Below are 15,290 nucleotides of genomic sequence, written 5' to 3' on the forward strand. Positions count from 1 at the left end.
TGTCTGGGTCTCGCTTGCTGATTTCTCTGTGTAACAGTAGCAGACACTTATGAACAAGAGTTATGATGCTTCATGGGTTAAACAGAAAACCACAAGACACCCCATGCCCTGAGGATTTCAGTTAACTGAAGTTCCACAGTATATCTGTTAGCCTGGTGTCTAGAAGAGAACTTTAAAAAAAAAAAAAGATGTTTTCTTTTTCTCTCATTGGGACTTGCCCTAAAGTGGGGCGGGGGGGGGGGAAGGGTGCTTCAGTCTTTAATGTGTTATGGCAGAGGCTCACAGCCCCACAGCATTCCTCCTTGTGAACCCCCAGGAAGGGGAGTTGGGTGCAAGAGGAAGAGTGAGTCCATTCCTTACTCACCAAGGCTGCTTCCAAACTCTTCCCTCCTCTGCCATCCAAGACCCATGTACTTGTACAACCCTCTTCCCATCCTTTTTGATGTCATCTCTATACCCTCAAATTGCTCTTCCAAATGCAATGACTTAGCTCACCATTTTCTCCACCATCCTTGGAGCTCTAAGTGTCCGTGCTGGCAACCTGTCCCTGTTTCAAGCCCCACAGACTTGGGCACCCACTAGGCCTCCCCATTTCTTTTCATTGCATTCTCACGGCCGGCCACCACTGTAATGGAGGCCTCATCATCTCTCACCTGGACTATGACAAGAGCCTCTATCCTTCACGTACTTGCCAGACTGAATTCTGAAAGCCCAGGTTTGGCCATGCCAGCCATCTGCGCAAGAAGTTTCCATAGCTACCTAGTGCCTCAAGGATCAAATACCAACTTCTCTGCTTGGCATTTAAAGCCCTTCATAATCCTGAATCAGCTGATCTTCCCAGATATAGTACCCATTTCTCTCCTTCCCACACACTATATAGCAGCCCAAGTGGTTGGCTTGCTGTTACACCAATTCAACATTCCATCTCTCTCTTCCAAGTCTCGGCACCTTCTGGGAGTCTATCACCTCCTTACCTCTCTCTGCCTCAGGGAATCTCTGTTCCTGTCAAGACTGTGCTCCAGGGCTACACTTTTTTTGGGGGTGGGGCTAGGCAATGGGGTTAAGTGTCTTGCCCAAGGTCACACAGCTGGTAAAGTGTTAAGTGTCTGAGGCCCGGATTTGAACTCAGGTCCTCCTGACTCCAGAGCTGGTGCTCTGTCCACTGGACCATCTAGCTGCCCCTAGGGCTACGTTTTAAATGAGGCTTCTCCTGATCCCCCACCCTTGCCTTGGTCAGTGCCCTTGCCTCCTTCCAATTACTTTGCATTTACTTTGGTAATGATTAGCGTTTTCATAGAGTTTTAAGGTTTGCAAAATACTTTTCAGATATTATCTCATTTGAACCTCACAAAAATTCTACATAGAGGATGCATTTATTATCCCCATTCTGCAGATGAAGAAATTGAAGCTGAGGGAGATTAAGTGACTTGCTTGGAGTCACATGGCTCCTAAACCTGTCTTCCTGACTCCTGGTCCAGTTCTGTCTCTGTCTCTGTCTCTCTCTCTCTTTCTTGCTCTGCCTCCTTCTCTCTTTCTTCCCCTTCGCTCTGTCTCCATCTCTCCCTCCCTTTCCCCCCTCCCTTCTCTTTGTCTCAGTTTCTGACCATCTCTCACGCACATACATATATCACATATATCACATTCACTTATCTTTATTCATGTTATTCCCCCGACAGAACCGAAGTTCCCTGAGGTCAGGAACTTTACTTTTGTCTTGGTATCTTGGTATCCCCAAGACCTCACTTCAGTGCCCCACACATAGTAGCTGCAGGGAGAATAAACAAATGAATTAACCTGTAGAGCTAGAAAAAACAATAACAAGATTCATCTAGAAGAACAAAAGGTCCAGAATATCAAGGAAGTAATGAAAAGAAATGCCTAGCCAGGCCATACCAGATCTTAAACTGTATTCTAAAGCAGCACTCATCAAAACTACTTGGTCCTGGCTAAGAAATAGAGTGGTGGATCAGTGGGAAAGGTTAGGTATGCAAGACACAGTGGTCAATGACCATAGTAATCTACTATTTGATAAACCCAAAGACCCCAGCTTCTGGGATAAGAACTCACTATTTGACAAAAACTGCTGGGAAAACTGGAAAAGAGTATGGCAGAAACTAGGCATAGACCTAAATCTCACACCATACACCAAAATAAAGTCAAAATGGGCATATGATTTTTTTAGCCTTTTTTTTTTGATGAGGCAATTGGGGTCAAGTGACTTGCCCAGGGTCACACAGCTAGTAAGCTAGAGGCCGGATTTGAACTCTGATCCTCCTGACTCCAAGGCCAGAGCACTATCCACTGCGCCACCTAGTGGCCCCGTGAGTATATGACTTAGATATGAAGACATACTATAAGCTAACCGAGAGAGCAGGGAATAGTTTACCTGCCAGATGTGTGGAGAACAAAAGCATTGATGACCAAACAAGAGAGAGAGAACATTATGAAATGCAAAATAGATAACTTTGATGACATTACATGGAGAAGTTTTTATACAAACAAGGCCAATGCAACCAAGATTAGGAGGGAAGCAGAAAACTGGGAAAGGATTTTTACAACCAGTCTCTCTGATAAGGGCCTCATTTCTAAAATTTGTAGAGAATTAAGTCAAACTTATAAGAATACAAGTCATTCCCCAATTGGTAAATAGTCAAAGGAGTTGACCAGGCAATTCTCAGATGAAGAAATTACAGCTATCTATAGTCATACGAAAAAATGCTCTAACTCACTATTGATTAGAGAAATGCAAATCAAAATGACTCTGAGGTACCACATCACATCTATCAGATTGGCCAATATGGCAGAACAGGAAAATGATAAATATTGGAGAAGATATGGGAAAATTGGAACACTAATGCATTGTTGGTAGAGTTGTGAACCGATTCAAACATTCTGGAGAGCAATTTGGAACTATGCCCAAAGGGCTATAAAAATGTACATGCCCTCTGGCCTCAGAGACTTGACACTTACTAGCTCTGTGACCCTGGGCAAGTCACTTAACCCCAACTGCCTCACCAAAAAAAAAGGGGGGAAATGTGCATACCCTTTGACCCAGCAATACCACTTCTAGGGCTCTATCCCCAAAAGATCATAAAAATGGGGAAAGGACCCACATGTATAAAAATATTTAGAGCAGCTCTTTTTGTGGTGCCAAAGAATTGGAAATTGAGGGGATGCTCATCAATTGGGGAATGGCTGAACAAGTTGTGGTGTACGAATGTAATGGAATACTATTGTGCTATAAGAAATGATGAGCAGGCAGACTTCAGAAAAACCTGGAAAGACTTGTATGGTCTGATGCTGAGTGAAGTGAGCAGCACCACACATGTTGTGTGATGACTGACCTTGATAGACTTGACTCTTCTCAGCAATGCAAGGATCTAAGACATCTCCAAAAGTCTCATGATGGAAAATGCTATCCACAGCCAGAGAAAGAACTATGGAGTTTGAACACAGATCGAAGCATACCATTTGATCTTTTTTTTCTTCTGTTTTGTTTTGTTTTTTCTTTCTTCTTTCTTATGGTTCCTCCTATTGATTCTAATTCTTCTTTAAAACATGACTAATGTGAAAATATGTTTAATAGGAATGTACATGTAGAGTCTATATCAGATTGCATGCTGTCTTGGGGAAGAGGGAAGGGGAGAAAATTTAAAACTCAAAAGCTTATGGTAGTGAATGTTGAAAACTAAAAATTAATTAATTTTTAAAAAATGAATTAACCTAGGATCATTTGGAGAGGGGGTGCTCTGTCCCCACTGTGATGTATTAATTTATTGACTAAATTAATTTATTATCCATTTCATATGACATATGAAATGAGACTCTTTACCTTGGAAATCAGTTAAAATAGGGTGGCCATTGGTCCAATGGGTTCTAAAGCCTCTTTCAAAGTCTGAGAGTCTATGTAAATGAATCTGGAGTTCCAATATGTTGAGATGATACATCAGCCAACTGAACATCTTGTGCATGAGTCTGGGTTTCTTGGTATTTAGACATCGAGGTTACATAGGTCTGTGACCCCTTATTCTGCCTTAGATGCCCCCCGGATCTTTATGTACACCACCCCCCATGGCCCTCTCTAGTCTGTTTACCTTCACCTGCTTTCAGTTAGCCGGGAGTGAGAGAAGATTTTATAAACAAATTCACACTAATGTGCAAATGACTGTTTAGTCATTCTTCCCTAGGGTATTTGTATCTTAATAAGGAATAATCTCAAAGGAATGAATTTCTAATGGTAGGGTTTCCAAAGATTTGAGGGGAGGACCTTTTCAATTTCTCCATATCCTTGACTAGGCTTAGCTGAGTCTCAGAGAGAGATTTAAGGGTTAATTCCCTTTCAGATCTTAATCTGGCACAGCCAGGCTGAATCTCCTAAGTCCTAGCGTCTCCCCAGGTAGCACATACACTGAAATTCACTTCTGGCTTCCTTTGTTTGACTTAATTTTCTTCTTCTGACATTGAGACTACCTGAGTCAAACGGAGAATTTAAATGATGCATCGGCCATCACAATTGTCTTTTCTCATTTTTTTTGCTGAAGGACAAATGCAAAGTTGCCCACACTGCCATGTGGAGAAAAGGACTTTTTCATAAAGCCAGTCTTTCTTGGAGAGCACATGAGATAGGCTTACGTCATGTTTCACTACAAATGGGTCTATGAGTAGACATGTACTTCAAGACTCCTTTAGTACCGGGCTTAAAAAGGAGAACCTTGGGGCTGTTAGCCAGTGAGAGCTACTGCCCCTTGGGGTGTACTGTCTTTCAACTGCGAGTAGAATCAAAGGAGCTGGCTTAGAATTCTAACACTGCTATTCACTGTGGACAAGTGACTTCAATCTCTCCGCGCCCCAATTTCCTCATCTATATAACGAAGAGATTGAATGAGAACATCCTTGTGTGACACACGGCAACAAGACTCTACACATATTCTTCCCACGCGGAAGTTGAAGTTGTGTGTGTGTGTGTGTGTGTGTGTGTGTGTGTGTGTGTGTGTGTGTGTGAGAGAGAGAGAGAGAGAGAGAGAGAGAGAGAGAGAGAGAGAGAGAGAGAGAGAGAGAGAGGAGAGAGAGAGAGAGAGAGAGAGAGCTTGATTTAGGATTTCATCGGGTGGGAATAAAACCTCATTTTACCAATGCAGACAGGAATGGGGAATGCAGGGCGTCGAGTTTCCTGGGGACACAGAGATGAAGGGACGTGCCCAGAGGCAACCAAACATCAGGACTGGAACCCAGGTCTTCTGGTCTCCAAGTCCCAGACCTCTGGCCTCTATTTCTTGCCAACCTGGATAGGGTCCAGACTGAGTTTTCAAGCTCAAAAACTCACTTTATCTTCTGAATAGACATCATGCAGACAATTTTCCCAAAGAAAACCTTTGAACTTTAAAACAAAGGCTCTAACCCTGAGGCTCGTGTTTACATATTGGGATAGCAGTATTTCAATATAATTGTAGCGATGTCATTTTGTGGGTTTAAAAACCTCATTTGGACAAAGTCGGATCTGTAGGCGTCACCAGGCTTTCCAAGCGGTCCACGACACAAAGAGTTAAGCACCCCTGCTTTCCAAGAAGGGAGCTGCTTTCTCCCTGAGGCCCGCACTCATTGCAATTCATACAGGCTTCATCGTGTTCCCTTCCGCGCGGTTCTTCTCAAGCATTCTCTCTTTTTGGACAAAGACCCGGGAAGCCTTTAACGCGTAGTTCTTTGAACTAGATGAAACATGAAACGCTCCTTTCACGCGGATGCTGCGGCCGGACCCTTGTCGGGAGAGCAGCCACAGACCCCGGGGGGGGGGGGGACTGCCACATCCGCAGTCAAAGTACCCCGGGTCGGGGTGGGGGCGGTGGTTGGAGACCAAAAGGGAGGCCGGGGTTGCTGCAGGCAGCCGTCTCCGTCACTGGAGGTCTCTGGGACTCGGTTCACAGGGCTGGCGCGGTTCCCCGGCCGGGGGCAGGCTTATTTCGGAATCCTGCATAGCCCCGGCTGCAGCAATTACATTCCGCACCTTTGACACTGAAATAGCTTTTCTTGTGTGGACAATATTTTCCTTCTTTCTCACGTTTGTTAAAGAGAATTTGTCAGATCTCCCCCTCCCTCCGTCTCCCTCTCTCTTCCTCTCTTCCTTCCTTCCTCCCCTTTCTCTTCCAGCTCTCCCCTCCCCACAGTCTCTGTCTCTTTCTGTCTCTGTCTCTCACTCTCTCTGTATCTGTGTGTGTCACAAACTTTGTAATTCCATGGAAAAATAGGCTGTCTTAAAATTAATGAAGTTTAAGAAGAAAAGGAACCAATCAGTCTCCTGATGTTGGAAAGATGGGTGAGAATTCCAAAGGGAAGTGACAGAGTATTCTAGGGCCAACAACCCAGGGGGGCTCCTTAACCAGCCCATCCCCCTCTTTTCCGTGCCTTCACCTCTCCTCTGTGGATGGGAATGTTTGTCTCCCTTTGTACCTCTATGAATGTATTTTTGTGAATATCTGTATATGTGTGTGTGTATATCTCACTTTCTCACTGTCTCTTTTCCCGCTCCTCTCTCTGTTGCTTGTGGTGTCCTTCTCTGACTCTTGTGTGTGCGGCTGTCTTTTTTCTCTTTCTCAGCGTAGCAGTTTCTCTTCCTCTCCTCTTCCTCGAGCTCAATAATAGTGTGTTTACAGGCTGGACCAGAAGGCCTCTGAGCCCCCTTCCAACCTCAATCTCCTGTAGCTCTTGCTCCTGGTCACTCCTCAAACTCAGCACTCAGGTTTGCAGTTTAGGTCCCCAAGGAAGTGATGACCTTGGAGTCTAGGGAGACCGAGGAGACCTCTCTTCTATTTTTTAAATTAATTTATTTTGATTTATCAAAAATCACTTCCATAAGCTTTTGAGTTTAAAAATTTTCTCCCGCTCCCCAAGACAGCACACAACCTGATATAGGCTATACATATACTTTATAAAGATGACCCCAGACTCAGTTCTGAAGACTGGTGTCTCAAAGACTTTTTATTAAGGAGGTTGAAGTTCATCATTTCGATTCTCAGGAGAAGTGGGTGCACTTCCTTGGGAGGAGAGAAAATGCACCAGGTAAAAGAAGCCAGGGCAAGCTTTATAGTTAGTAACTGCCTAACTCCTCCCTTCTGGATCAGGATTGATCTTAATCCTCCTGGGTTACAATCTTCCTTATATGCCCCACCCCTAACATACATTATGTGCCTAGAATTGTGTTATCACTCCTCCCCCACCCTGGATGGAGAAGTTAGCCTGTCTGTGCTGATTTCTTATCTACTTATGTGGAAACTTAACTCTTTCATTTCTCAGAATTCCTACTTTTTTTTTTTTAAGCAAAGATTTGGTTTCCACACCTTCCCAATTTCCTTGTCCTCTAATCTCCTTAACATGATTTTACATTCTCCATCACTGGGGAAAAGTCTCATTGATACATAAGGTATCATCATCCTTATATTTCCAGAGCCTGCCCTCTGAACTCCTATTCTGGGTCCTACTGGGATAATCTTTAGTGACAGACGTCTCTATCAATTGTTGTACCTGTCCCCTAGTGCATGGAATTATACAACATTCTACAGCAGTTAATACTCCTGAATGGATACAGCCATTCCTTTCCATTTGCCAAACCAGGATTCTAACTATCCCTTTAATCAGTTATCTATGCAGGAGTTCTCTGCCAGCTCCTCGGCTAAAGTGGTTAAACCTTGCAAAGCCTTAATGATGGTTCTATCGGGGGCTGTGCTGCTGGGCAACATTTCATCAAGGGATTTTGGAGACTTAAAACAATACGGGAGAAGGAAGGGAGGAATTGACCAATGAATTGACAAAGTAAGAAGGGGGCAGTCCCCTTATTAAGTACAGATACAGAGACTCAAAAGTTATGATAAATTGTCCATTTAAAGCTTCAGAAGCCTCTTCTCATACAACTATCCAACACTCTGGACATCATCTGGCAAAGTCCTCTAGTCCAATTGCTGTTCAAACAGTGTCCAGCAGAGTCTCTTCCTGTAGAGATCCTCCTTCTTGTGTCCACTCTCCTACAAGATTGGTCTCAACACAATTTTTAAATTACCTTGCCAATAACCAGAGCAAATAATGAAAGTTAACTCAACCTCCATGTCTCCACTATTACAAGGTCAAAATTGGAACCTTGGCCAATTGTTGTATTTTAAGAAACTCAAATTAGAAAAGTTAGAACCTAGCCTTCTAGTTTTATACCTTGCATGAATTCAGTATTCATTCCTATTCATATTCCTCCATCAGGAGGATAAGATTCCACTAAGGAATTAATAACAGACTCCAATACATAGTAGTTAATTTAAAACCAGTACACATCAAATACTAAAACAATCCCAACTTCTAGTCATGTACAAATAAATAATCCTTAATTAAAATGGATGCTTCTTCCAAAGCATTTTAATATAAGTCACAAGCTATTCTTTTAACATTAATTAATTGTATCAAACTGAAACAACTTACTTTAACCTTAAGTATTAACTAAGTAACAGAATAATATCCTAGTTCCACAATCTCCTGGCCTAATTATCCTCACACCACTATGAGAAATTAAAGGATCCTGACTTATACAGGAATATACTAATAACGTATCAAGACTGAATACTTAATTCTGAAGTTCTAGGCCAAATAACTCAATCTTATGCTTGTATCTTACAATAATAACCTCAGATGTTCCCTCATCAATTTATTTTTTAATAGATTTGTTATTTATGCTTACAAAACTTATGATTATAGGAATTTGCTATGAAAGAACTGGGACGTAACTAAAGTAAGGGAACAATACTTCCCTAGATTCATGTCAATTCCTGGCAGAAGTTATGTAATGACCAACTGCATTGAGTCGGGTTTAAAGTCTGCCAGGTGTCATAGGGAGGAAATTGAGTCAGGAGAATCCTACCTCAGCCATGCAGAAAAGTCGTTCTTCCAACCTTCCCATGAGAACACCCTCTTGCAGCTCATAGGTGCAGCTCACAAACCTCTTTGCAGATTGCTGACATCATGGATCAGTAGCTCAATCAGTTCCTTGTTAATCATACCTGGAGTTAGACTCAGAATAATAGTTCATTAACAGTCCCCATGATCTTGGATAGCAAATTTTCCTCATCAGGGTTTCAGGTGTGACTATAGTTTCACATTAACCAGGGAACATCTCCAAAGTAAGCTCTAAGTAGTTTGCATAACTTCCTACATGTGTTCTGATTCCTAATAATGTCCTGAGTAAAACAAAGTTTCCACCAAAATCATAAATTGCTACTCTAAATAAATTTGCCTCTCTGTTTCTCAAGCTTATTTATCGCTCTCTAACCATTCTTAATCTGAAAGAATGAAACGCTTTTCAGGACTTGAATCCTATCCTTATGATAAGTTCAAAGAGTAATTTTAACTCTTGCTAGGCCATGGAATGAATTCAAATCAAAACAGTAAGATCTTCCCTTCTTACAACTTATTATAGAAATTCTGATGCTTTAGTATCAGTCACTAGCCTTAGATCTCTGATGCTGCTTCCACTGAGACTGTTTCTCTAAGAGCACCCTGTTAAGTCCAATCCAGGGACACAACTAACCCAGGAGTGAAAACTTAACTCTTTCATTTCTCACATACATTCCTATTAAACATATTTTCACATTAGTGATGTTGTGTCTCTTCTGTTTTTAAATTTTTTTAATTCTGAATTTTAAAAAAGCACTTTAAATGTCCATATACAAAATATAAACAAAAGGACGATCATATGTGAAGCCAAGGATTTCTATTCAATATCAACAAAAAGTGTGTAAGAAATTCAATCCCCTGCTTTCCAGACTAGTCTTACTGTCTGTGCTTCCTTCTGAGTCTCTCTCTGGACCCATCTGTGTACTTTAGAGAAATATTTCAGTGGGGAAGGGGGGAAGGAAGAGGGAGGAAGAAAAGGTAAAGTTTCTGGAAAGAAACGTATAACTGAAAATAACATATTAAATTATAAAATGTAATTAAAATATAAAAACATATCATTAAAATATATAAAACATGTAATATATAAATACGTTAAATTAAAGATTAAAATATATTCACTGAAAAAATATGTATAATTTTAAAATGGTCCAATAACTCTCCCTTCTTTTTTCTTTCCTTTTTGTCTCAACATGACATTCCCCCAATTAAAAATAAACAGCACCAACAACAAGTCCTTGTGACAATTAGTATAGTCAAGCAAAAAAAAAAAATTCCTGCATTAATGTCCAGAACCATTTGTGTCTTCCCATGCTCCTGATAGAAAGAGTGGTGATGCAGCTCAGGTGCTCTGAAAACGTGGGCCTGACGCGTGGCAAGGGGCTCCGCCCACCCCCCTGCCTCCAGAATGGGGGCAATCACTGTGTGGCTCCAAGGGAGGCAGCAGAGACATCTTTAGCCTCTTCTCCCTCTCGTCCTCCTCTTTTTTCCAAGGGAGACTTTTATTCCTCCCACCTGGAGGGGAAGCAGAAAGCTGAGTCTGGAAGATACTCTGCTTTCCTTAGAAAGAGGGGATACTAGGCTAGAGTTATACGGACCTGCTTCCTCCAATATTCTTGTTCTAGGGGATACGGTTGGATTCAATCTAACTTCTGATCGCTGTTTCTCCTTATTGGGGGCAAGAGAAACCCCAAGCTCTGTTGCCAAGCTTTGACCCTAGAGTTTACTAAATAGGGGTGATGTGGGTCAGACTTGCATTTTAGGGAGATTACTTTGCAGCTTCCTGGAGGATGAGTTGGAGCATGAAGAGATTTGAGGCGGGGAGACCAACTTCTCTCATAGTCCAGGAGGGAGGTGATAAGGGCCTACATCAGGAGGGGACTGTGTCAGAGGAGAAAAGGTGTTTGAATACAAGAGATCTGATGAAGGAAGAAAGCCCAGGACTTGTCCACTGACTGGATATGGGCCAGGAGAAGGGGTGGGAGTGGAGAGATTGAGGATCTGGGGATGACCCCTGGGTTGTGAGTCTGGGTACCTGGGAAGTGGTGCCCAAGAGAAGGGGGGGACTTGGGGCTGGAAGAAATAGTTCCGTTTGGGACATGGTGAGTTTTCTTGTCAAACCCGTACCTGGTAGCTTCCCAGAGCCGTGCTATGGGTTTGTGACTACTAGGAGTTTTCTTTTTTTTTAATTTTTGCTTGTTTGTTTGGCAAGGCAGGTTTGGGAGTTAAGTGACTTGCCCAGGGTCACACAGCTAATAGGTGTCAAGTGTCTGAGGCCACATTTGAACTCAGGTCCTCCTAACTCCAGGGACAGTGCTCTATCCACTTCGCCACCTAGCTGCCCTGACAGGGGCTTTCTTAAAGGTGTCCTCTGCTCTCCAGATACAGAGCCTTGCAGGCTGCCCTTGTCTCTGGCCCTTCTCTGGTCACTGTCTTGTTTGTGTTGTCTGGGGCTGGCTTTGCTAGACTAGAGGCCCCCTTTCTTTTTGTCCACGGACTTCTGGCTGGCTATTGGTATGCGTCTAGGCTGGAAGAATTCGTTCACTGTAGTTTCTCTTTTAATTTCTTGGTCGTTCTTCAGTTTGGTGGAATTATTGTGTTTTTGCTGGAGTTAATGTGTGGGAGCTGGCTACCTGCCTCACTGAGGCAGAAAGTTTGGGACCAAACTTATCAAAATGATAGTTCCTGAGCCCTGACCAGTATGCTTCCCATTAATAACCATCCAATAGATACAATTAGCCCTTAACAAAGGCCTTTATTAACACACAGTAAGTATACTAAAAGAAAACATTCCCCATATAAATTTGGGGTGTTCTTTCCAAGATATACACATAGAATCAGTGGGAAGTATACAGAGTACAAAGCACAAAGGCACAGGGTACAAAGGTAGCAAAGCACACACGTAGAGAACACTACAGGGAGGCTACTCACTGCTCACACTTCGGGGCCTGGAAAGTCTTTTTCTCTGAGGGAAATATGCCTCAGGCCAACCCTCACTGGCCAAGGATAGCTCATTCTTGAAACCACAGCTGATGTTCTTCTGTGCTGCCATGAATCTTGCTCCACAAAGCTGCTTCCTCCCTCAAATACTTGTTAATCTTCACATTTTCTCTGCAGCGTTTCTGTTCTCTACTTGATTCTGTATCTCCCATTGGAATACTCACTCCCTTCCTCCCTTCCCCCATCCCCTATCCCCCATCCCCCTGTACCAAATTTGATTTCACCTCTTGCTTTGGTTCCAGAACCATGGCTATTTAATGTGTATGCTACACAGGTGCCTCACCCTGGAGCTTCACTTACCACACACTGCTATGTTGTTCATCCTAATGCACCAATAACATCCGATCTTCCTGGGCAAGGCTCAGCCCTGGGGCTGGCAGGGCTTATTCCCTGCCTGGAATGACTACAGCTACTGGTTTGTACTTCTTGGACATGAGTGCACGCACACAGATCATTCAGCCAAGTTAGAGCCACCTGTGTGCATTTATATGCACCTGTGAGCACCCTGAGGATTGAAATATGACTCACTCTTGTGCCCCGAACACAGGACCCTTCACAGGGTGGGTGCTAATCCACTTTATCAATAGAATTGAAATAATTAATCTTGACATTACAGTGGCTGATATGCCATTCTTTTGCTATTTTGTAAATAGTCCATGAAATCCCTGAAGTCCTTGGTGACCATGCCATCTCTTTGCCCAAAGCCCTCAATCTGCTGATGGACAAGTAAGGTTGGACCACTGTAAGACTTTATGAAACCCTAAAAGATGATGCAGTTAAAGTGCTGCACTCAATATGCCAGCAAATTTGGAAAACTCAACAGTAGCCACAGGATTGGAAAAGATCAGTTTTTTATCTGATCCTAAAGAAGGGCAATGCCAAGGAATGTTGAAATTACTGAACAACTGTATTCATTCCACACACCAGCAAGGTTATGCCAAAGGTTCTGCAAGCTAGGTTTTATCAATATGTGAATGGAGAATTACCAGAAGAGTAGACTGGTTTTTGAAGAAGCAGAGGAACTAGAGACCAAATTGCCAACATTTGCTGGATTGTGGAGAAAGCACAGGAGTCCAGAGAAACATCTACTTCTGCTTCATTGATTGCACCAAAGTCTTTGTGTGGATCACAACAACATATGGAAAGTCTTTAAAGAGATGGCAGTACCAGATTATCTTCCTTGTCTCCTGGGGAGCCTGTATTTGGGCCAAGAAGCAAGTTAGAACAAAATATGAAACAACTGATTGGTTTAAGATTTTAAATCTCTGTATCGTCACCTTATTTATTTTACTTCTATACAGAGTATATCATGTGAAATGCCAGGCTAGAGGAATCAAAAGCCGGAAGTAAGGTTGCTGAACAACAAAAACAAGACTTTGTATCACAGGATGTTCACCTAGAAAGGACCCTAGAGATTAGCAAGTGCGACCCCCTAAATCTTATGGAGATGAGGAAAATGGAGGCAAATTTCTCCTCCAAAAATCTATTTAAGGTTTCAAGGCCAGAATTCAAACTCAATCCATAATTCTTTCCACTGCCTAGAAAGAACAGGTCTGTGTGTTTTCTCCAAACAGGATGTGGTCAACAGAGCTATGTAATATTTAATAACAAGTTGCCGAAGGAAAGAGTTGGCCCGCAGTCTAAGCCGATTCAATCTGTCTGCAGATAAAACTTGAGGAATCAGCCAAAATGAGGTACAAAAGGAGTCACGGCAGTCCTTAAGGTGAAAGGTACTATTCTTCCCTCCAGACAAATGGGGAAGCTTGCGAATAAGTCTTCACAGTCACAAAAACCTAAGCACGGCTTGTCTTAGGACAGTTTGAAAAAAAAAGTCATAGAAACCGGGGCAAGGGTGAGTTGTAGAAGATGCCTTCACACCCCAAGGGACTTGCTGTCCGGCGTCAATTACCCGCTCCATCGCCCACTCTTCTTGTGGCCTTTCTTCGACGTTTTGGGGGACTTTGAGTTTCTCCTGGGTCTTTGGCTTGGGTGATGGCCTAGACACTTTGATCGAGAACGGAGGCACAGTGCTGGGGATCGGCTCCGCAAGGGGGGTCGGCTCCGCAAGGGGGGTCGGCTCCGCAAGGGGGTGGCTCCGCAAGGGGGTCTTGGCCTCTTGCTGCACATCTTTCTGGACCACAGGATGGACTTCTCCTTTTAGGAAAGCAGCTGTGTCTCCTTGGAGATCTGGGGCGGCTTCCCCTGTAGAGTGGCTTTAGGGGGTCACTGGGCTCGTCCAGGTCTCCGTACCTTGGCCGGCAGTGACCTGGGGATGGGCTCCATTCCGGCTGGTCATCAATGTTCTCTTCTTCCTCACTGGACTTCACATTGTCCAGATAGTCCTCCAAGGCGCTGATTCGAAACTCCAGCTGCCCACTTAGCAGCTGCCCACTTAGCTCCAGCACGCAGCGCTTCTGGAGCGGGGGCAGGATAATGTCACAGACCCGCTCTTTGTGTAGCAGTTCACAGATAAACTCATCCACGTGCATCAATTCAAACTCTCCGTTTCGGTTCTGGATCTTCATTTTCTGATAATCATCGTACAGAGGTTCCAGATACTTGTAGCAGTCCATGGCAGTGCCCGTTAGCCTCATATACAGGGCCCCCAAAATGCGCACGTACTTGAAATCTTCATTTTTAATGAATTCCACTATGATGTCCTTCTCTGGTTGTATCTGCAACATTTTCAAGGTCAGGCACAGGAATGCTGTTGGCTGGATGTTGCTGCCATAGACGCCCCCCACGAACCTCAATTCCGTGGCTTTGTCCAGGAGGAGCTCAGCTGTCAGCCCAAAGCACTCCTCCTTCCAGTACTTAGACTCATAAATTCGAGTCCGGATGATCTTCTCCACCAAGTACTGAGGGTGGTGCCGTGTATGCTTCGAGCGTCCTTCGCTGTGCGGTTGGCCATCTTGGGCTAATCCCTCCCTTTCAATGCTACAAGGCCGCTGTGGACAGGGAAGGAGAGAGAAATGTCCTCCTTTGCTCCTGCACAAGCAGCTTCCTGGCCTGGACTCCTTCAAACTCCAAATTCACTCAGAGTTTAGCTCTTTATATGCTTGCAAAGGCCCAGCCCCCCCCCCCAGGTCTGCTTATCCAAGGGAAAATCTTCACACTTTATCATTGTAAAGTGATAACCCACTAGTGTTAGTTAACACCTGCTTAACACATTAGCACTTCATTACCTCTGATATTAATTCTTTACTTTCTCTGATGCCAGCAACAAGGGGGGAGGCTGGAGAGGAGCCAAATCCCCTCTCCTTTACAATACTACGACATTCTGAAGAATATAATTTACTGTTTGTTTCAATGAACGGATGTTAATATTCCTTGTTCTCAATTTTCAGAAGTGGATGGATGGAGAGTGCTGT

At 43.5% G+C, this 15,290-nt stretch overlaps 1 pseudogene; it reads right to left on the reverse strand.

Moving 5' to 3' along the window:
- Nucleotides 1-13,824: 13,824 nt before the first annotated feature.
- Nucleotides 13,825-14,830, reverse strand: LOC110192957 (pre-mRNA-splicing factor 38A pseudogene; annotated as a pseudogene).
- Between the last annotated feature and the right edge of the window lie 460 nt (nt 14,831-15,290).

The sequence above is a fragment of the Phascolarctos cinereus genome, unplaced genomic scaffold (genome assembly GCF_003287225.1).
Source record: "Phascolarctos cinereus isolate Bilbo 61053 unplaced genomic scaffold, phaCin_HiC Scaffold_4;HRSCAF=312, whole genome shotgun sequence".
Lineage (NCBI taxonomy): Eukaryota > Metazoa > Chordata > Mammalia > Diprotodontia > Phascolarctidae > Phascolarctos > Phascolarctos cinereus.